General features: G+C 43.0%; 1 protein-coding gene across 2 annotated transcripts in view; it reads left to right on the forward strand.

The window, feature by feature from the left end:
* The window catches only part of LOC119654364 (tyrosine-protein kinase Btk29A), a 283,921-nt gene that overhangs the window by 133,121 nt on the left and 127,237 nt on the right, over positions 1 to 23,563 (forward strand). Inside the window, exon 1 of one of the 2 annotated variants that reach the window (XM_038059722.1) lies at positions 10,857 to 10,986. The exons of the other annotated variant lie outside the window; for it this stretch is intronic. The gene's annotated coding sequence lies outside the window, so the exon portion shown is untranslated. Of the gene's footprint in view, positions 1 to 10,856; positions 10,987 to 23,563 lie in introns of those variants that run through there. 2 annotated transcript variants of the gene reach the window in all.

Consider the following 23,563-nt stretch of genomic DNA (forward strand, 5'->3'; position numbering starts at 1 on the left):
TACGTAGAAATCGTTTATTGCGCTCCATGCAATTGGAAGCGACTCCTTTGACATGTTTGCCAATTCTACCAAACATCGTGTTGCTTAGGATGCGGCCGTTGTATCATAAGTAACTGTTTTCAAGCGGGAGTATCTCAGGTCTTTATTAGGGTTGTCCCTCCAAACAAAGAGTTGTAGATAACAGTCCTCCGTGCTGACACTTACCTGGCGGTACATTTTCTCGATATCTGCTGAGAAAACAAACTTATGTTTTCTGAGCTAAATATCCGGGGACACCTATGTCTGTCAACGCCCCTTTAATTCTATTCCAGTTGGCGAGTTAAATGCGTTTTTGACATCCAGCGCCAACACAGAAAAGCAGCCGCCAGAAATCAGTGCACCTTTTGCCAGACTTACCGCCATGTTAATTGCGTCCTGCGTAGAGTGGGCACGTCGGAAACCAAACTGGCGTTCCGACAAATCATAGCTGGCTTCGACGATGAGCAACAGTCTGCTGTAGGTGACTCTCTCCATCATCTTCCCCACTGTATCCAGCAGGCAGATAGGACGATACGACGCTGGGTTTCCAGGTGGCTTGCCAGGTTTCGTAAACAACACCAACTTTTGCTTTTTATATTAGGCAGGTAATATTCCTTCTTTTAGGCGCGCCTCGGAGGTGTTGGCGAAAAGGTCGAGCCTAGTCTTCATTGCCAGTTTCAAAGCTCGGTTGGAGATACCATCCAAACCTGGGGCTTTGTTGTCACCGATCCTACCACATATTTCACAATTCCTCCGCAGTTACTGGAGGTATTATGCTCTCTCCCGGGTGCTCCATTATTTCCTCGAAGGCACAAGCCCATAGCGCTGCTTGGCTCGTTTGGTCTTTGACCCAAATGCTACCACCGTGGTTTCGATATGGCTCACTTATTATGGCCACATCGTAGAGAGTAGACAGTGGATCCTGCGCCGCCTCGCAGTGGTTGACGTTGATTTGTGTCAACTTCATCTGCGATTTGTGTCAAAGGCTCTCCTGTATTCCAGGCACCTGCTGCTGCCTGGAATGCGCCGATGGTTTACACCCTTCTTCCTTTGTACAATAGGCAATTTTGGTCAGCTCCGAAGTCCTTGCTGATATGACCTTCCACTCCGCATCTCCTGCATTGCTTCGATCTGTCATTTGGACTAGTGCACGCTTTCGCAATGTAGCCGAAGCCAAGGCATCTAAAGGACCGCTTTAACGTCACCTGTTCCTTAGGCTGTAGGCTGATGATGGCGGTTTGTGTTCCTCCGTTGGCTTTCCTCAGCGTTTTTACCGCTGACTCTTGTAGTTCGGCAAGATCGAACTGCTCTCTAACGCTTCGTGAAACTTCTTCCTTCGTCGTGATTTCATCTATATCTTTGCAGATTATAGTGATCTCCGGCCTGCTAGCCCTTAGGTCGGCGTCCTATCCTAATGACTTTCCGATTTGACTGAAGAATTTGTCCGCGGTTACATCCTTGGATTTCTTAAGCTCTAACATAAGGTCTCCCTTCTGGGATCGTATAATGCGGCTCACATTGTCTCAGAAGTTGGTGGGTTCGGGGTCTGCCTTCACTTTTCTGAGAATGCCGGCGTATGACCCTTCACCTCGTTTAGAAACGATAATCACCTCTGGTCTTATCTTCCTCCGATCATTGTTTTTCCGCGGTTCCACTTTCCTCTAAGCTTCCGCATCCGCCTTTGAAGGTCCGTTCCCTTTTCTCGAAGTCCCTGCTGCAATATTTTCAATGGCAGCTTCAATTGTAGTTTTCAAGAGCTCCGCTTTTTTGAGAGTTGAATCCTTTTTTCTTTTCAGGGTTTGTTGGCCTGTTGAGTCGTTCAGCTTTTCGCGCAGCCTCTCCCCCGGTTTCTCCCCTTTTGTATTTTGAAGAGGCGTTACTTGTGTGCCTGGTTAACTTTTCCCCCTCGTTCGTCCTGGGCCTTGCCGGATGCCAAACGGATGCCTCTTATCGTGACCCTTATATTCTGGTAAATGTTCCTGCGATCCTTTATGAATTCACACAGCTCCATGATTTTTTTACCCAGGGCAGTAAAGGCAGCTCCAGACTGATCGTTGCCTAGAGCATCGCTCGGATGATTCGGCGTCAAGGATTCTACCTCATCGGAGACTCCCGCTATGCACTTCCCACTGCAGGTAGCGATCGCGGGAGCTTGTGCCCGTGTGGGAGGGGATCTGCGAAGCATCAAGCTCCTTCTGAACGGGTCCGTCAAGGGAGCCAGTTCCAGTCCCTCCCGTACGCTTGTAACATTAGATGCCACAGTAGCCAAGGTCCCCACTACTGAGGCACTGCGGTCGTTGGATATCGATCCCAAAAACCATCAGTACTGGGTTTCCGAAGCCCTGCACCGTAACTTCCTCTATGTTTGCTTTCGTTTCCCATAGCCAATTTTTATCGACGGGCGGGCGCTTACTTCCCATGCACGCACATCTCCGGATGCGTGCATGTGCATGCTCATGATGTATTCGGCGAGCAATCCCTTATCCGCACGAAGAGACGCGCCTGATGGGAGATTTGGCAACTCCACTCAGGATGTGAAGTGATAAAAGCATTTCCTGGCTTGATAGTTCTATGCTTATTGCATAGAAAAGTTCTTATTTATTGTTGCTCCATTACGGGAATATTGGAGTAAGCATTCATCTTATTATATGATACGTAACTTTTGATATTTCCTTTTTTTCCAAACAACGATTGAAGAAAATGCAAACTAACCTCATGTTGACCGCTTAACACCTCGGACACATATTCCTGCCTGCATGACATCAACCTCACAAATCAAAACATAATTCCGAAATATCATTAATATCTCATCACAACGACAAGCTATTAAAGATTCAAAGTTCACACGCGTCTTGCACTTGGATCTTCCAAAAAAAATGTTGAATTAGTCGGAAATGTGTATTGTTAAGAGAATCGAGACCTCTCATAAACTAACTTTATGGGAAAGCTTCATCGGTTTCTAAATTGATTGAGTGTGAGATGAACCCGAATGGTACCTGCCTGAACTGGTGATGCCGTGAGCATCTTTGATCTGGTGTATCTAATGAATAATCCCAGGTTAATTAGAATCAATTTTTTTATTAACCAGATTGATTGGACTGTGCTCACAGGCTGCTTACGTTCCAGAGCGTGGGGAAGGGAAGGAATTAGTGAAGGTTGGATGAGAAGCAATAACATATAATAATTTAGTTTGTATATACGACGCTCGATTGGGTACTACAAGACCGTACTTGAGTGTTCTGGATCATCTCCTTTTCGATTCTGTTCTATTATTCTTCCTCCTCCGCCATCTAAGATAGTGCGGTTACTCCGAGCGCTTTATTGCCACTTGCGTGTAGTTCTTCCTTCTGTATTCGTCTTTTAGCCTATCTCGTCTTTTTTCACTGCTTTTGTCAATAACCTCTCATATACACACTTTATGGGAAGTATGAACCTGTGTGTAATTGGAGATATTAGTTTTTACTGAAAGTACACTTGAGCGCTATGGAGGCCTTAAAAAAAGTGATTCGAGACACCAATTGGTTCGCTGTGTGTAGCTGGGACGCAAGATGGTCTTTTTTTTGTCTTCCTCAAGAAGAGGCCTTCGAGGCACAAGATTCTCACCTGGGTCTTTAGTTCAGGTACAGACAAACATCAGTAGAGTAAGCAGATATATCGACGAACACATATGCATATACATGGGTCTACAGTTGTGCCATGCAATTAATAAATTCTCTTTTCGGTCTTTGAAAGTTCATACTCTTGGTTCGATTTTCGCTATATCTACAGACGTACGTTTAGATATTGTCTTGTTTTTGTTCGTCGCTCACATCGTGTGTGTGTCTGAACTATTGAGCCCAAGAGTTGTGCCAAGATGTCTTTTGAGGTCTCGCGATTTAGATGTAAGACATAGAGGACGAGCACTTGAAAATGGACAAAAACTGGTCAGAGGTTATACCATTTGAGAATTCACTTACAATTCAAAAATATCTTACCTTTTCGGTACAGATTTGAGTTAAGACTATTGACTTTTTAATTGCTTACTTACTTTGGTTAAAAATAGAATCTACTTTTTAATAAAGATAAATTTAGAAGTCTTTGTTGGCTCTCTGTTTACCATGGGTTCTCCGGTTATAAGTGTCGCTTCGAAAGATTGCTTATTTCTCGGTGGTGTAGGAGATCTTGAAGTGTTGTTGCTGTTACCGTATTACCAAAATAGTGTCTAATGTAATAGCCCACATCGATCTTTAGTCTCTAATATAGTCCTCCAGTCCTGCCATCATTTCTGTCCTGCAATTTAGCTTTCCAGTTTCGGAATTCCTCCGACTGTTCGCGTTAATCCTATTTGACAAGCGCTTCCTTGGTTTGACATTAGCGTTAACATATGTTTTAATCCGAGAGACGAAGTCATTAATTATTAAGTTGTGGTCTCGTTTCCACCATGGGTCAGCAAAATCAACAATTTTAAGAAAAGTCAGACAACCATGGTAAATGGAAAGTCAACTATTCTCACGAGAATGAAACAAACTTTCATCAAATTTTATAGATCGGTTCAGTTATAACTTTCCTGAAGAGATGACAATCTAAAGACGGATAAACTCTATGTACAATAGCCCGAAATAGTGTGGCACTATTTTTGCTACCCGAGAAATGTATACGGGTTTGAAATTTCCACGTCAACTTGATGTGATTGATTTGATTGGGAATATGAATAGAGGGTAAAGTACATATAATTTCATTATCAGGAATGTGAAAGTAGGTCTATCATATATGATGGCCGTTTACTCGTCGGTGGGGTATAGTGCATCACTCACACTTTCGTGCCATCGTTCCCGATTAGTTGAAACGCACTTCAACTCCCTTTAGGATTTTCCGAGATGATCGCACTCCTCCTCTACTGTCTCGTGCCAAGTGCATTTGAGGCGAACCACCCGTCGGCCACCATAAGAGAGTGAATTCTACAATATGCCGTAGCCAGAAATACAATTGCCGCCCTTCCTTAATCTATGACCTATCCATTGCTGCCAGACCTGTGACCAATATTGAACTTGAAGGGTCGAAGCTCCCCAACTCTGTGAGAAGTGACGTATACTGCTGATTGCAAAGTGGCCAATGTGATTATTTGTTGGGGAAAATTTTGTGCTCGGACAGTGTGCTACCACTGACGAGGCGGTGCAAGTTGTAGAAATCCACAAACCTGCAATCATTATCACTACGGTCGCCTATGCTGTGCTTCCCCATCCCCATCCCCCAAGTTTTATCAAAGCTCAACTTAGCATTCAAATCATCTATCACAATCGCTATGTCAGCTTTACGAAGCCTCGCTGAACTGCGTGTAACTACTCGTAGAAAGCATTCTTTTTTATTGTATCGGAAGTCTCCATTGGTGTATAGCCTTGTACGGTTATGATGCTCCTTAACTTGGACCGAAATCATGCAATCAGAAGTTTGTCAGAAATCCACCGTCAGAACAATGCCACACCGGATTCGTGTCGACTGCTATTCGATTTCCCAGAGTATAATAGCACATCACCGCAAGAGGGAGTGTCCCACCACCTTACTTCACTTAACTCCAGAATATCCAGCTTAGATCGTAGAAATTCTTGTTCGAATTAGACAAGCATTCTGGGGGCCGTTATCGAGGGTCGCACGCACTATCCAAAAACCAATCCGTTTTCGATTGTCGAAGGTCGTAGCATTGTTTACGTTCCGATAGTAGTAAAACTTCAAAATTGTAGATCACTAGCCCACAAATTGCTGTCCCTTTTACTCGCCTCTTAGGAAAAATAGGGAAAACTTTGAGTGTATTCTTAAACCGTACGTACCTTACGTAGTCATTTGGTAAGGGATTCTCCCAACTGAAGACAACGGGCAAATGCGGCCACCACCAAGCATAGAAGAAACAGTCCGTGCAATCCACCGGCTTAAAAAAGATAAGTCGCCAGGAGCTGATGGAATTACAGTCGAATTGGTTTAATTTAATTACACCAAGCGGTTCATCAACTTATGCTCAAGATGTTGGACAGCGAAGCAATGCCTGACGATTGACGACGAGGCATTTTCTGTCTCATACATAAAAAGGGTATATCACGCAGTGCAGCAATTATAGAGGTATCAGCAATTACAGAGGCATAGAGGAGATGGTACCATCGATAAGATATTTTCCGCTATCTTGCTAGGTTGGCTAGCCTCATACGCCCAGAACATCACTGGCCCATACCAAAGAGCTTCACTCCAGGCAAATCAGTAGATCACATTTTCACAGGGGATACCCTATCATGGTTCCTCTTTAACCTGGCCCTGGAAATAGTGATCCGGAATGCTGAGGTAAATATGAGAGGAACGATCCTCTTTAAGTTCACTCAACTACTGGCCTATGCTGACGATATCGACATCATAGGAAGAATGACCCGAGACGTACAAACTGCCTTCATCCAGATCGACCGCCTAGAAAGAATATCAATCTTCCTTCGGTTTAGGCAGCTCCCCGCCTCACTGATACTCCCGGCCATCCTGAATATTGCCCTCCTTGCCTGCATCTGTATGTGCAGATGGAGCGGGGTTAATCCCAGAAGGACCTCCAGGGATGCCGTTGGGCATGTCCTCATTGCGCCACTGATCCACACGCAAGCCAGTCTTTAGAGCTTATGTAATTCCCTGGCTTGTGTGCTGAGTTCGGTTCTTTCTGCCCAGATTACCGTTCCATAGGTAATCATTGGCCTTACTATTGCAGTATATATCCAAAATAGTATCTTCGGGCTGCAACTCCATTTTTTTCCTGCTATGGATCTGCAAGTCATCAGAGCCCTCGTGGCTTTCCGAAAAGTGTTTCCGACATGCGCCTTCCAGAGAAATTTTTGGTCTAGCGTAATTCCCAAAAATGACCTCTGTTTCTCGTTTCACCTCCATATCATGTAATGTTATGGCTCTCAGGTGATCAAGCTTACGCCTCCTAGTGAATGGTACTATGGTGGTTTTGGCTGGGTTGATCCGCAGTCCCACCTTCCTGCACCAGGCACTAGTAACCCTTGGTCCAATTTGGATTCTATCACTTAGGGTATCTTCATATTTGCCCCTAAAAATTAAAACAATGTCGTCCGCGTCCATGGAGTTGCATTCCAGTATTTGTTATCACTTCCAGAAGTTCATCCACTACCATACTCCACATAAGCGGCGATAGTACTCCACCCTGTGGACAGCCTTGAGTGGTGTTCATGACAATAGAATTTGTAACTGTCGGTACTTCTATTTGCCTGCTTTCTAGCATTTTGCCCATCCAGAATGCCAGGGTGTTTCCCACTCCTTTGCGGCTCAGGCCATCTTGTATCTCTGCGTGCGATGTGTTGTCGAATGCTTCCTCGATATCCAAAAACGCGCACAGTGCAATTTCTTTTGTTTCTATGGCATCCCGTAGTACCTTTGTCAGCTGATAAAGAGCAGTTTCAGTTGACCTTCCTGCCCGGTAAGCGTGTTGACAGTCATGTAGGGGATTACGCCTTAGAACGTTATTTCTAATATAGTTGTCTATGACCTCCACCGTTTTGAGTACAAACGTTGTTAGGCAAATTGGTCTGAAAGATTTAGGGAGAAAAGGATTCTTTTTACCCGCTGTTAAAATAAAGACCACTTTTGCCCATCTTCATGCCCTTGGTATGTATCCCAGTGCTATGCTCCCCCTTACCACCATCAGAAGAGACTCTAAGATAATTCCTAGGCCTCTCTAGATTAGTGCTGGGAAAATGCCATCTACTCCGGGAGATTTCAGTGGTTTAAAAGTTCCCACCGCCCATCTTAGCCTAGCTTCTGAGCATACCTCTTTTGCTAGTTTCCAGCTCTCCTTCCTTCCCCTTTTATTCGTTGTTGGGGTGTCAGGCAGAATGTCGTCGCCTGCCACCGTGAGGTAGGACCCCGGGAAATGAGCTCTGAGAAGCAGGTGTACCCTGTCCTCCTCATTCTCGGTAAATGTCCCATCTTCCTTCTTCAAACAGACAGAGGATATTCCCCCGTCTTTGGCTACAGCCTTGTACAGCCTCATTGCTTCTGTGATCTGTTCGATCCCTTCACAGAATTCCCTGAAGCTGTTCCGTTTCGCTTCCCTGATTGCGTTGCTATACGCAGTCAGTGCATTGTTGTACCTCTGTCAGTCTCCGGTTTGTTTTGCCCGGTTAAAGAGTTTTCGTGCCTCTGTTCTCATTCTGGCCAGGTTCTTGTTCCACCATGGTACATCCCTTGATGACTTAACTGTCTTAGCCGGACAGCTGGCCCCATATGCGTCAATAACGACTGTCTTGAGGTTTTCCACCACTGTTTCTAGTTCCAGTTCGCTCCTGATGTCACCGCCCCTTTGAGGGTGGACAATGTTGTTGATCAAGTGCGTTGCATAGGATTCCCAATCCGTTCTCCTGGGATTCCTTATTATTCTTTCTATTTCGGAGCTACCCTCAATGTCGAATCTGAGTATCCTGTGATCAGACATAGAGGGTTCATTCGACACCCTCCAATTCCTGTCCATTCCGTTCATTAGAGTCCGACGTTTAATTGCCTCCAGGGATCGATCATCTACCTCTATCGTGAGGAGTTTAACCTTGCCCTCCACTTTGCTTCTGAAGACTCTCCATAGTCGGGTATGGAGGTCTTCATTCTGGGCGATTAGGAGACCCATAAAGTCTTCCGTTTCTGTTGTCGCGACTTTCGGCAGAAAAACTTCCACCATGTGGGCTCCTGGTATATTATTCCCAGCACATGTTGACAGTTCCACCCTTTCCCAGCCTGGCAATCTAGGAACTATGGTTCTAATCCATTCTGCAGTGTCTTCCGTTGCGCAGTCCACCAGTATAAGGCCTGGTCGAAAGCGTATTCTGATGAACACCAGTTCCGAAGTCCAACCCTTGCTCATCTGACTGACGACAAGGTCATCGATGGTTTCCTACTCCTCACGAGTGAGTATTTGCTCAGGAAACATTTTTGGCAGTATGGCCAGTCGAATGCCCTTGACCGGACTAGCATAGCTAATGGCGGGCTTCGTGGGTTCTGCCGTCACTCCTGACCTGTCCGGGTTTTCTCCTTCCCTGGGTTCAGGTTTGGACTTTTTGGGAACATTTCCTTCATGCTGGCTGATCTCTGCTGCTCCCGGCTTTCTCGGCTCCGGTAGAGATGGCTTAGGTCTGTCCTGAGTCTTCTTAAGGACCTCTTCTGGTTTCAGGCCTTCCTTCAGATAGCGCAGGTACCATTTAACACAGACGCCACTGAGACCTGTCTCCTTCCTACCGTCTGTTATATTTATCTTAGACGTGCTTTTGCTGGTCCCTTCTCTTTGAGCAGTGGCGTTCGTTGGTTGTTGTCCACGCGTTGTACCAATGTTAACCTTGGATCCACTACTTGACGTCCGAACTTCTCCCTTCTTGGGTGTAATCACCTGGCTCTCAGTAATTGGGAGATGTGCCTCTGCCTGATTAACCAGTTTTTGTGCGGTACGGGGCCCAGCTTTGTTGGTTTTCGTTTTCTTTTCTGTTTTGTTTGTACTCATTTGATTCCCACGAGTATGGGGGTTAGGACCTCCGCCATGCCATTGCCCCCCGTAGCACGGTAAGGTCTAACTTACTCACTGAGGCGACCAGGTATCAGTGAGGTTCCGTTCGAATACAGTCAGTTACCCCCTACTGCAAACTATCCAATGGGCACGGTTCGCATAGCACCCTGGATTGGGGGAAGTGTTTTTCGATTCCCCAGTCTAGATCCGTAGCGTTTTGTTAATAATAGGGTCACCTCGTACAGGATGTGGCTATCACCACTCACTAACGGTCTTGGTAAACGAGAGGCTTGGCCCGTGAAAAGGTACGCACCGCCGCAGAGGAGAGACAGCTCATCCTCAGAGTGAGATAGGTTGTACTCAGGAAGCTATGTTCAGCTTCAGTCTATCCTCCAGTGCACTGCTTGACCATAAGATACTTGCATCGTATCGGATAAGATATAGATAGAAACTTTTCTCTGTCATTGGTTAGAAGCTTTTTGTTAACGTCTGAGACAAATAGGTCGGTGTTAATTCATGCTGAGAATATTAACCCTAGCCCCCATTTAGAAATACGGATAATGTGTGCAACTGGTTCCCGAAATATACGTTGTATTTTCCTCCAAGGAAAGGAAGATATTCAATTCAAAAAGATAGTCTCCTAAAACTTACCAATTTTAGTGGTGTATGTTTTCCATCCATGAAGTATCGTAAGATGAAAAATTGCAAAAATAATGAAAGTTTCGATTGAAAACAACTTTGTAGCTAATTTCTGGTCGAAAACCTGAAGAAATTCTCTGACTGGCTATGTGCGAAAAATTTGCATCGCTTCAAGTTTGACCATGAGATTGTTTATCGAATTCCATGGTTGGCCAACCACTTATGATAATCCGCAAAACGTTAAGTTTTGAAGTGTTTATCCTCGTCAACAGGCAAATAGCTAAGTAAACTCTAAATTATCTAAATCCGAATCTTCGGGGTCTAAAAATCAGAGATGAATAAATCTTTAGGCATTTTAGGATCCAAATGCAACTTATTGGTGATGTTCTCCTACGACTTTTGGCATAGACTCTGTGTAGAGTTCTTCGCGGGGTCGCGTTTTTGTTGTCGTTGCCTCTAGCTTCAACCTTAGCCACATACATGTCTCCTATCCAACAAGAGCCAACTCTAGCCAGGCAAGCAACCAACTAAACAAGCAAGTATGTAAGCAAAAGACGGTAAGCAAACGGGCTGCTGCTTTTGCTGCTTGTTGGCTACGTATGAACGTCTTAAAAAAAAACTTAAGGTTGATTTTCGTTGTTTTCTGGGGACTTGAATACCCGAAACTTTTCAAACCAGTCCTCAGTTGTATCTTAGACCTGTTTAGCGACTGTCGTGTCTTTTCTCGACTTGTTTTCAGTTTAACGGGGCAATTCCGAGTTTATTTTTTTCGGCTACATTGTATACCTGCACGGTGGAAAGATATAAGAGTTTCAGTGAAGGTAGAAATGAGGAGTTGTGTTCTAAATTTAGCATCTAGCTAAGGATATCTAAATCCTTTCAGTCAGAGTTCTACCAAAAGTGAAGAAGAAAAGACTCTGTGCGCTTGATTGCTACTAAAAGATAGTCGTCCAGTCGGAGCATTTGTTCTAAAAGTGTTCTTTGGTGTTGTTGTTGGTGCTAATGGTTCTTGGAGAATACGCCTATTAATATCCCTTACGCGATTTGGTGCGAACGCAAAGTGAAGTTCTTTGTTAAAAGACCCCGAGTTATTCCTTTGCCAAGGGGCATCTAGTGTCTTTAATTTTAACGTGTATCTAAAAGTATGAATTTCAAAGAACGAAATTTATTATCTTGCTTGCTGACGAGTAGGATCTTTCGCAGAAAAAGGACGTTCACTGAATAGCAAGTTGTACCAGACTAGGCACTCTCAGTCTTACCACTTCATTTAGGAACCTAAATGTCATCTTCTACCAGAACCGCCGGAAGACGAATCCGTGCATATCATATCTAATTACATGTTTTTCAACGACGTTCGTTGACGGAATATAATATTGATATTAACCCAGATTCTTCGGCGCGATTCATGCATCCAACTTACCACGGTTCCATTATTGCGAACACAAGCATGGCCCACTTAAAAATTTGCTAATATTTACTTTTACCATTGAACTTCGACGAAGCACTGCTGGACAGCGGTCATATTGTTGATCCGATCCAGAATTCATGTATGTTTTCATGAATCATTAACTCACCTCTGGCTAGTAAACCTTTTTCGCGTTCATTTTTTTTGTCGTACATTTTAGATTTGATTTTAGATTTTTCATCTTCTTTTCGGTGTTTATTTATTTAATTGTTTGAATTTGTGTGGTTTTCTGTGTCGAGGTCAAAGTAACCGCGAGTTGGTTCAATTGAAATATTACAAAAGTAAAAAGAGTTGGTTTTTTTTACGGTTGCTAGTGTTGTTTTTCACGTTTGCGCTTCGACTTGTTGATATCTAAAAATGAGACTCACGATAATGGTAGATGACAATTAGTAATGGAAAAAAGTTAGCAATTACTCATGCATGATGCTGTGAAGTCCTATCAAACTTGAATGGAAAACTCCAGCAGTTATCTTCTTTCAAAAGAAATGGGGAAATGTCAAATTTTCCTTTCACGGTGCGATGACCGAGTTGCTTGACCGCCATCCTCTCGTCTCGTCTCGTGCTCCGAGTTAAAATCCCGATATTTCTTCTTTTTCTTCAGCCTTTGTCCCGTTCACAAGCGAGGTCGGCTCGTCGTGATCGGTTTCGCCATTTGGCTCTATCAAATGCCTGATCTGGGTGCAATCTCGAGGCTTTTAAATCCCCATCCGGTGTATCAAGCCACCGTTGTTTCGACCTGCCTTTTGATCATTTACCATCGACTTCGATGCTCAGACCATTCTTGGCAAGTGACTTCTCGTTAGTATGAATTGCGTGACCAATACCATCGAAGACGCCTCTCTCGCAATTTTTCCACGATCGATGCAACCCCATAACGATTGCAGATATCCTCATTTCGGATGTAATCAAAACGTGTCCAAAGCAATATCTTCGTCTCCATTACCGCAAGACGCCGTTTATTGTCTTTTGTAGTCGGCCAACAGTCAGAACCATAGAGGGCGACAGGACGGACGACATTGCGGTAAATTTTAGATTTGAGACGTTCGTTGATACGCCGATCAAAAGAACACCAGTTGTGGAATGCACTTCATCCAGGTTGCGTTAATGAGTGAAGCAATTTCATAACGCATTTCTCCATTGGCTGATAGCGTTGAGCCGAGGTATTTAAATCCCTGGGTTCTGGGCATATCACTGCCGCTGATAGTGATTGTGCCTGTTTCATGGGGATGGGTCGTCAAAAATTCAGTTTTGTTTAGATTCAATCTGAGACCGTGTTGCATGAGGCGATCGTTCCATTTTTGAACAAGTTGCTCGAGATCATTTTTGCTATCAGAAGCTAGGAAAATATCATCTGCATGAAGTAGTGTGTAGGGCGCTGGACGTTGATTATCCCGTATGACGATGTCCATAACAAGTACAAAGAGGAGTGGTGAGACGGCGCTTCCTTGATGAACACCAACAGGAACACGAAGCGCTTTTGATACACCCGCCATACTTCGAACTTTACTTTTCGGATCGTGGTAGAGCAATTGAACCCAGCGCACGAGTTCTTCTGGCACTAAGTATTGTCGTAAAGCATACCAGATGAGTTCGTGTGGTACACGGTCAAACGCTTTCTCTCGATCCAGAAATGCAATGTAAAGAGGGCGATGCTTCTTACGGTGTTTCTCCATGAGTAACCGCACAGCGTGTATTGCGTCAGTAGTTCCGCAGTTTTTAACAAATCCGGCTTGATTCACGGTTATTTCAACGATTTCGCGAATACGGTTGTCAAGAATGCGTTCAAAAATCTTCATGGCATGGGAAAGTAACCGGATCGGACGGTAATTCGAACATTCTGCTGGACTACCTTTCTTTTTCCATATTGGAACAGTGGTACTTTCTTGCCAGTCAGATGATGTTCTTCCTTCCTGAATAATCCGATTAAAGAATTCACTGACCCACAGTGGGTCCCAGCTCTTTGCTTCCCAGACTCAGATGCCATGTCGTCAGGTCCTGTGGCTTTCCTCGATTTAATTTGTTTTATTGCCTCCTCGACTTCAGTTGCGCTGACATGAAAGTCCTGGGGTTTAACGTGAGTACCTGCCGTGTAGACATAATCCCACGGTCCTCTTCGGACACGGATTGATTTTGGGACCACAATCAAAGCTTCGCCATGACTAGCACAGCGGTGCTGGTTTATACTGAGTGCAGGCTCAGAATTCTCCTGGAGCATACGCTCTCAGAGGGCCATCCCGGTTCCCATGCTACCAGATAACCTCCGGTGAGGCTTCGTGGCAAGGGCCACTTCAGATAAGTCCCTTGTAGACTCGGGTCTGATCGTCCTCCTCGAGTACGTGGGGACGGAACTCCCCAACGGGTTAAGCCCTGCGCGGACAGTGAAGTCCTCTCACCTGTCGTGAGACTTAATCCTACGGTCCTCTTCAGACACGGATTGATTTTGTGACCACAATCAGAGCCCCGCTGAGACAAGCAACAACGGTACCAGTCTATACCAAGTGCATGGCTTAGCATTCATACTGGATACTGGATGCAAGAATTACCTAAATCTCTACCGAACTATGGAGTACGGCACCCGTGTTGATACGCAACACTACGTCGAGGCCCGAAGGTCTCTTCTCGATTGAGCACAACCACAACCACCATGAAACTCCCACTAGGGGGGCCAACCGCAAATAACCGAACTGTCCTCACATACAACAGGAGTTTATCCGAAGTATGTGAGTCCAGGGGCTTTCCCGGTTACCATGGTACCAGTATACCCCTGGTAAGGTTTCGTGACCAATTTGCCACTTCAGATGAGTCCCCGTGCAGACTCGGGTCTGATCGACCTGATTAGCTCTTTGGAGCATTCGCCTACTGAATCACGGCCGGCAAACCAAAGTGAGTGCAGCGTCTCCCGGTGCCACCATTATGGAGGTTCTCCTCGGCCACTTGGTTTTGGTTTGGCCGATAGGGTTGCCGCCCCATCTTCCTCGCCGCCACCTCTGAGCGCCAGTTGCGCTGACAGGTGGAATTGCTCCAAATGTCGGCAATGATTGTGACAGTGGAGGATGAGCAAATTTTTCAGTTGAAATCTGCTCGAAGTATTCTCGCCATCTATCCGTTGCGGCCCGACGGTTGGTAAGCAAAGTACCGTTATTAACTCAACGGAAGTTTTCGGTATCTTGTGTACGTTCGTTACGGCTTTTGGCAAGTCGATACAGATCTCTCTCGCCATCCTGAGTGTCCAGTTTATCGCAAAGATTTTTATCTCGGTTGATGTACCGCGAGGATTGCTGAGGCCGCTTTGTGGATCGTGTCTTTCATTTGGCTCCACGACTCTTCCCCATTCCCCATTCGTCTCATTAAATATGAAATAGGAAATAACAATAAGAAAAGATGCTGCTGGAGCGTTGTGCTTCCTTCATAAAGGAATGGGCAGAAGATATATATTTAGAAAAATCATTAACCTTGGCAAAGTTCAGTTCTGCTTCTAATAATAAATCGAATTAACATTTTTGCCATCCGGAAATTTTCCCACGTTAACGAAGTCGATGTTTATCTTTCTATTAAATGATTTCACTAAATGCCAACTATAATACACAGGAATCTAACAAGAATGGAAATTTAGGTAGTTACAACTGTATTGATTTGGTAGTAATTATTCTAATAATAGATTGTCATTATTGTTTCGTGGCGCCACCTCGGCCATTGGCATTTTGTCTCATTAACAGACAAAAAGAAATTTTCGAAAAAGTGATGAACGTTCATATTTTTGAACTTCAGATATATCTTTTATTAGAATTAATCCATTCTGGGGAATCTTGCTAGACAGATCAGAAAAGTATTTATCACCATATAAGCTATCTTAGATTCATTATATTGCAATAAAGATATCTAAATGTAGAAAAGAAACAATTTAGCTAAATTAAAATCAAATTTCTATTAAAATTGCTAATTTTCGATATAAACTCCATGTCGATTTGCGTTCCAATAGATAAGATTCGGAATAAATTTGGAGTGATTCCGTCATAATAGAGATGCCAGTTATTGATACTGGACTCAAGAGACATTCTTTTAAGGATGTCGCACATAAAGTTCCAAATTTGAACGCTGTAGTATTAAAGTACAATACACCGGAGGCTACACTCAGAAGATATTAGAAAAAAATCGGGAAATTGCAAGTTGAACGATTTGGGTATGCACAGTTTTGCTGGTTGAACTTTGGAAGCACTACCCTTCTGTTTGCACGTAGTCTTCGTCACAAAAACACAAATTTGACCCACTAGAACTCTATTATCTATAGTGGCATTTTCGTCAAACTTTCCAGTATTGTGTCATATAATTTGCCTCAGATTTTTATACTCCAGTTGGACCTTAAGGGTTCAGTGAATTGACAAAATAGAATAATGAACTTCTATTAACGTTATCTGGGTAGAAGCTGAGACTTAAATTTTGGTTAGCGGCATCATTATGATTTGTTAGGTTCTTCAATCGGAATAGTTTCTGAGGATGAGTTCTGCCATTATGGTCTTTCATCCATCACAGTTATATTTTCTTTAGCTATCCCTTCAATATTGCCACTTTGCAGGCGGATCTTTGCGTCGGTATTAGGACTCATGTGCCAATATGGATATATGTTACTCCCATTAAGCCGATGTTCGCCTATGCATTCGTAATGTGTGGGGATTCAGTTTGAACAAAAGAGTGCCTTGAATACGACATCCAACGCATTTCTAGAGACATTATTTAATTTGTAGTCTGTGGATATACATTCGTACGACGGTATTTCACAAATATAGACGGGATTTTTGTTCCCGAGCAATTGAGGCTGACAGTACAGAACCTTTGCGTCTAGTCCGATTTAAAGGGGCCATTAGGGAACGCTGACCATTTCATACTTTTAGCCAATTGGTCAATAGCGATCTTGATGTTGGAGCAATATTCTTCTGTTGGCCAATATATAATCGTAAAATTTCTTCCTCGTGAAGAAACCAACACGTTGAAATTTTTTCGTAGATTTCCTACACAGTTTGGTTATCAAACGCTGTCAGAGACTCGTGTATTTGCTTGGCATAAAGAGTTGGAGAAGGACGGACCAGGTGGAAAATCAGAAACATAATCACCCTCATCGGATCGACATTCCACACAACAATGGTTCCAAACTTTATTGAAGAGAAGAGACGAATCAGAGTTATCGAAACTACAGAGACGGTTGAAATAAAGCTGTCGAAAAGTCAAGACCAAAACTCTTGAAGATTTGGGGGACACTTACAGCGAGGTTTGCTGAAGAGGGAGATACACTTTTTGAGTTGGGTCGCCATCTGGGACGAAATATGGGTCCGACATTATACTCCCTCCGTCAGTTAAAAAGAGGAGGGGAGGTAGCCACAGTGAAATCCAAGACTCAAATCTCGACTGACATGGTTCTTTCAACAATCTCTTTTGACAACCACGACGCTCAATATTTTCTGCGTGAAAGGCCCACAAGCAATGATGTTTTTTGGCACCAAAAGTACCAAATTTAGTACCTTTTAGTTCATCAGTACCTTAGTATTTTTCTCATTTTTCAATACCTTTTTAGTTAAATAGGTACTTTTTATCAAGAATCGAAAAGAAGAAGAAGTGTAAATAACTAAATGAGCGAAAAGTTGAACTGGTAACTTTGCGTTGCCTGTTATCACTTTGTGAATTAGGCCGAATAGATTACTATAAAAATCTTAGACTTTTGTATTCAGTTCTGTGGTCTGGCAAAAATAAATACAACCTGTTTGAGTTTAATACAAAACAGTATGTCTATAGGTTAGCCAGCATGGAGGCTAAACTGTCGACACGCCTGCAATTGTCAAGCTTGGTGGCGGGAGTTGCTTAATTTCGAGCTTTAAAACGACCAGAGTGAATAGCTTGGTGTTTATTGACCAAAACATGAAAAGGAAATATACTTTAATGTGCTTTGCTTTAATTTGTTACAAAACGCCGCCTTAGACATAGAATAACCGTTTGTCTGCCTGTCGGAGAACAACCCCAAATATACTTTTTCCTGGGCAGGAGAATGGTTCATTCTATAATACAATAAGAAACCTTAACGCTGGAAATAATGCGATGAGAGCATCTCATAGATTAATTCGTTCAGGTATATGGGAGAATAGCGAACGTGAGGGGCACAGGACACTGGAAGAGATTCTAGGAAAGCTGAATCAATTTCTGATAGTGCCTTCTGATTCTCGGATCCCCATACACCTAGTTAGTAAGAGATGTAAAGTTAGACTAAAGACACGAAGAATGTGTGGTGGAGTATACTGAGATCTTCTACACCGATGGTTCAGAAACAGAATCAGGTTCTGGAGCAGGAGGAGGAGTATACTTCTCCAATAAAAGTTCGAGGTAACCTTTTTCTTTGAGACAATATACAATGGATAACTGAAGGACGGGCGCGTCGCTATCCGAATCGATAGCCAAGCTGTGATGAACAAACCTTTAAAAACCATTCAGGGATTCTTTGAACAATATATTAAGATTCAATAGGGCTGAACTAGGTCGAAACAACGGTGGCTTGGGGGTCGAACACAATGATCACTACTTTCTCAGTGTTCAGGAGCTGATCTCTCTCCCACTCGAATACCCAAGGTTCACCTGTGCAAAGCTTGGAAAATTGACTTTAAGTGTTTTTCATTTAATCGAATTGGTCTTAATTTACAATAGTTTTGTTACGAGTAAAATAAACTACAATCAGTTTGTCTGACAAAATGCCATTTGGATACAGCTGTAAACTTAATTCTTTACTCAGTAAACAATAGTTCCAACCATTCTATTTAATATATGTATATTTCTAAGGAACCAATAAATGGGGAAAACTTGTACAAACAACAGATCCATGACATATGGTTTTAAAAGTCGTAATATTTGGACAAAAATTGTAGCCGAAGTTTAGGAAAAACCTTTGTTTGTTTGTTTATTCTCTTTGCTATATTATCATTAAGTGTACGCATGAACAACTCAGGCGTTTTTTTCTTTAATTTTCTTTATTAAGAAAAACGTCGTCTAGAAGCTTTTTTAGCAAGTAGCGTCAACCACTTCGAACGCGATGTACTGGTGATCACTTGTCGAGAAATCTTCTAGGACTCGCCACCCTTCCACCGATGGTGCCAGAGATTCCGACGCAAAAGTGATATCAGGAATGCTTCCTTCACAGCCTGAGCGCCAAAACTTTGGCGTGGATCCGGTGTTTAAAACTACGAGCCGGGTCTCGCAACCATTTCCAGAATCCGTTTCCCTTTGGAGTCTGACTGAGGCATGCTCCGGGTGCTTGTTTCGGTATTGCTCGCTAATTAGCACTAGATCAGCATTTACTTCCGCAGCGAACTGTACTAGTAACTGGTGAGCGGTTGCAGTCCGGCGCATTTTAATTTGTAAAATGTGGGTGATGCCATTCGCACACTAGCCCTTTCCAATTCTGCCCTGAAGATTGGGAACCGTCCCGAGTATGTGCTGCGCTCTCACCAAACGCGTCACGATCCCTGCAGAGAACGCAACTCTCGCTTCCATTGCAGGTCTTCGCTTGATGACCTATTTGGTTACATCTCCGGCATATTTTTCTCCTGTGCGGTTCCTTGCAAGCTGCTGGCGTGTGTCCATAGTCCAGACACCTGTAGCACTTGGTGGGGACTATCCGCATTCGTACCCTGCATACTATCCATCCAATTTTGATTCTCCCGCTGCTAAGGAGTTTCCTCGCCTATTGCTCAAGGACTTCCACCACGACGAGCTTTTGGCCTCGAGCATTTACGGAGGTGATACCTATCCGGGCATTGGTTACCTCTGGACATTCACGCTTAATCGTCTCCTCAACTTTGACCTTTTCTGTGAGGCAGTCAAGATCCCGGATTTCTAGAAAGCACATGGATTCTAGGCTGGAAACAAGACCCTTCTTCCCCAATAACCCCTTGACCGCTTCGCAGAACGTACTCTTGCTAGACGTCTTTGGGCCCAGTTCGACGAGGGCAAAGTGTTGATGAAATTGCTTTCGGTGCCTTCATAGGGGATTTTTGTGATACCTCCCCATAACTATGTATTTGGGGAATCAAACAAATGGTCTTGGGGGAGTTGTGAAAATTGTGATCACCGGAATCGTACAAAATGTATATAACCAAGAAAAAATCAAGAAGTTCCGGGAAAAGAAAAGAAATTAATACGATCATCACCAATCTAAGGCATTTAAAGAGGTAATTGGTGGTAAGTCGCCCTAACTGACAGTAATCACATCAGTCTCATCGGGATCGGCTACGAAGGATATCCGCACCAACTGGGCGGGGACATTTGAGAATTTTACTCCTTCTCATAATACAGTAGGACTCGAGATTAAGGAGCAACCGTTAGCAGAACTTCTGCAAAATGAATAGCACGAAAGTCGCTCATTCACGCCTCACATAGAAAATGATTTTAAAAAGACGACAACCTGGTCGTCATATTACTAGCGAATTTCACATAAGGAAAGTTACATTCCACAAATCATTATCATCAACAGCGCAACAACTGATGTCCGGTCTAGTCCTGCTGTAGTAAAGAGCTCTAGACATTCCGGCTTTGCGCCGAGGTCCAAAAATTTGATATCCCTAAAAGCCTACGTCATCATTCTATCTGAGGCAGCCTGCCATGTCTTCTCTTTCTACCATAGATATTGCCTTTATAGACTTTCCGGGCAGGATCATCCTCATTCATACGGATTAAGTGACCCGTCCACCGCAACCTGTTGGGCCGGATTTTATCCACAATCAGGCGGTCGTAATATCGTTTATGAATTTCGTCGTTATGTAGATTGCGGCTATATACTACAACTGTTAATCAATAAACAAAGGAAAAGGTGACCTGACATTGCAAGGCAATTCGTGAGATCTTCCAGGTTGAACAGGATTGATTTCAATTTCAGTTTTCAACAATGCCTGGATCTATCATTTTGATCCAGAAACCAGAAATGCTGTGGTCCTATGCGCTCGAAATCTAACCTCCGATGGCTGTCATTTGACAATCAAGTTCAGAAGTGTTCGTGTGTCCACTCGGCATCCCTATATCTAGCTGTAGGGCCTGAAGATAGAAACTGTTAAATAATAGGGGGTCATGTGGATCAGCAATCTTCCCGTGATCAGTCCATATTTGTTTGCAAGGTTCTAATGAATAATCTTGTATACCGCACAATGTAGCTGAAAATGAGGTGATCCAATGTTTTTAATGTGCAACCATATATTCTGCATTGACCATTGTTCAACGGGTCCTTCGTGATAAGTTTTCTATAAGCAACTTGGCGACTGTTCCACCCAGGGTGGGATGAACTTCTCCATTTAGTGAAGGCATACGCAGCAGATAGCCATCTATTGTTCGACAAATGGAGATTGATGAATAGTACAAGACATAATTCGCTATTTACCAACCATTTCCTTCGGCTTTCACTCATCGATCCACTCCTGGTTCGATTTCACTCCACTCATAGATCGCGTTTACTTCTCAAAAAACAATTTACAAGAAAATCGGACTATTTCCTCAGAATTCATGCTCGGGATAGCCTCATAATAGGTGTCTTCAACGCCAGTCCTCTCAACCGCTAGTTCCTTTGTACTTAGTGTGTTAAACACTTCTGGCATGACTTTCGCCTTACCGTAGTAATCGATCGCATACGACAGAAAGTTGTTTTTTGAGAATTTCAACCACGTGTATTTCATTGGGAATCTCATAGTTTTGATATGTTTTCACTAGTCTGCTCACATTGCCCGATTAAAGTTAGCCTGACAATGTTCTGAATTTTTGATAGAAGATCTCTTCGACCGTTCGAGCCTTTAATACGGAAGCGGTTCTGACCATGCCGCTTGACAGTCACAACACCAAAATACACAAGTAACTGCAGTAGCAACAAATCAACCCAGATTCAAAATATAATCCCATCATTGATTTTAGATAGAATTTTTTTATTGCCGGAGATGCATAGAGACTGGTCTATGAAATAGCTCTGCTCTCAGGCTCTTTGGAATCTGTCCTGAACTTCAGCGGAGGCATCAACTGTGATGAAAAGTGTTTTCACGAGTACTGAACCGGTGGTGTTATGCTGTTGATAACACTGGATATGCTGCCATCGACTCTCTGCCATTGCAAAAGCTAGTGCAATGACCTTAAGTTATACATGCTCCCTGATGACGGTTGCAAATGTTTTGCTGCGAGTGATAGACCGTATTACTCTCGCTGCACGGCGCGTATTACGGAAAACCCTCGAAAAATCTTTGACACAACCAGAGGGACGGTATGCTCTTCTAGCTGCCTCCGTCGTTATGACTTTGTAGTACGAGCGGATGACAATAGGTTAAATTCCTCTCATCATTTTTTGAGCTGCCTGCGCGAATCATGTAGAAGTTTTCGTCATAGATTCTGCCGAAGGGGTTGCAGTAGGCGGAGCCATACTCTTGGATTAGCGTTGAAAATTACCAGTTTTACAAAACAAAAAAAAAACGCTTAATATTTTTGTTATTAAGATTGATTGCGCCAAAAACGTAAGGAAAAATTTGTTTCAATATTTCGGGAATCATATTTTTTACTTCATCAATGTAGGTAAGTCCTCCAATGAGGGAAGTAGTGGGTCCCCGAAATATGCATTTGTGAAATGGAAAGCAACGATGAAATACCTTTATTCTTTCAATCCTGAAATTTTGGAAAAAAATTTCTCCATATGCCAATTATTTGTTTGTCATAATGCGTTTCCCTTTTGGGCAATTTATAAATTTTACAACGGAGAATAGCTACCTAATTTTTACCTTATTAAAATCGGTTCAATGGCTGTCTTTCTGTCTGTCTGTCACACGCATTTTTCTCAGAAACGGCTATACCGATTAACACGAAATTTGGTGAGAAGGTGGAAACTGTGAACGCCCAGACATGCAGTGCGTGATATACTTCTACGTTGAGATTAAGGGGGGGGGGAGGTCTTATACATGTAGAAGGGGGTATATCATACATTTTTTTTCACCAAATATAGTCATGTTGGGTATCAAATGAAAGGATTAGAACATTTCGGAGTCGGTCTTAGTTTTGAGATTTGCTAGAAAGGCGTGGAGTGGGAGGGGTCAAGTCATGATTTCTTCAACGGACCCATTCTCAGAAACTATCCAACCAAAAAATCAAACTGCCTCTATGTGGTGTCCAGGCCTCAAAGTACTCTCCATATTCATATCTGCTGAAATGAAGTTAATAATAGTACACAACCATATTTTTGGGGAAATTGAGTGAAAACCCCTCTTAAGTTTATCCTAGAGTTATAAAAGTGTATAGTAGTATAGAACATAGTATGAACCATATTATCTCCAAAATCGTACTATTACTAACAAAGTTACAATAGCTCAAAGTTGACTTTACCTTGTAAATTTACTGCAACTAAATATCAATACCCCACTAAAGTGAGTAGTCTGACATCCTAAATGCATAAACCTAACGGGCTACATACAAATGGGATAGTTCTGCACTCAAATATACTCACAGTTTCCCGACTTGTTATATCTTCAGAAAAGTTTTGAAAAATGACAAATAAATGAAGAAGCGATTCTCAGAAACGACACAGGCAAAACATCTGGAAAAAATCGTGTCATGCCCCCAAGTGACATCTAAGTTTCACAATATCCACCAACTCGATATCTATTCAAATAAAGCTAATAGTGTATAGTATTGTTATATTTTAGAAATTTACTGGAAAACCCGCTTTAAATCCATCCTGGAAATACAAGATTTGGCAAGCCATAATTTGAAGCATGGTTCTGAAAAATTTGGTAGAGATTGTACTATATTCAACGAGGTTGTAGGAAATCAAAGTTGACTGTTTTGTGTAAATTTACTGCACTCTGAGACGTCACGGAATATCAGTAGCACAATAAAGTGGATAGTCTGACATTCTACGAACCAGATAAAGATACTCAAATGTT

Source organism: Hermetia illucens, chromosome 1 (assembly GCF_905115235.1).
Source record: "Hermetia illucens chromosome 1, iHerIll2.2.curated.20191125, whole genome shotgun sequence".
Lineage (NCBI taxonomy): Eukaryota > Metazoa > Arthropoda > Insecta > Diptera > Stratiomyidae > Hermetia > Hermetia illucens.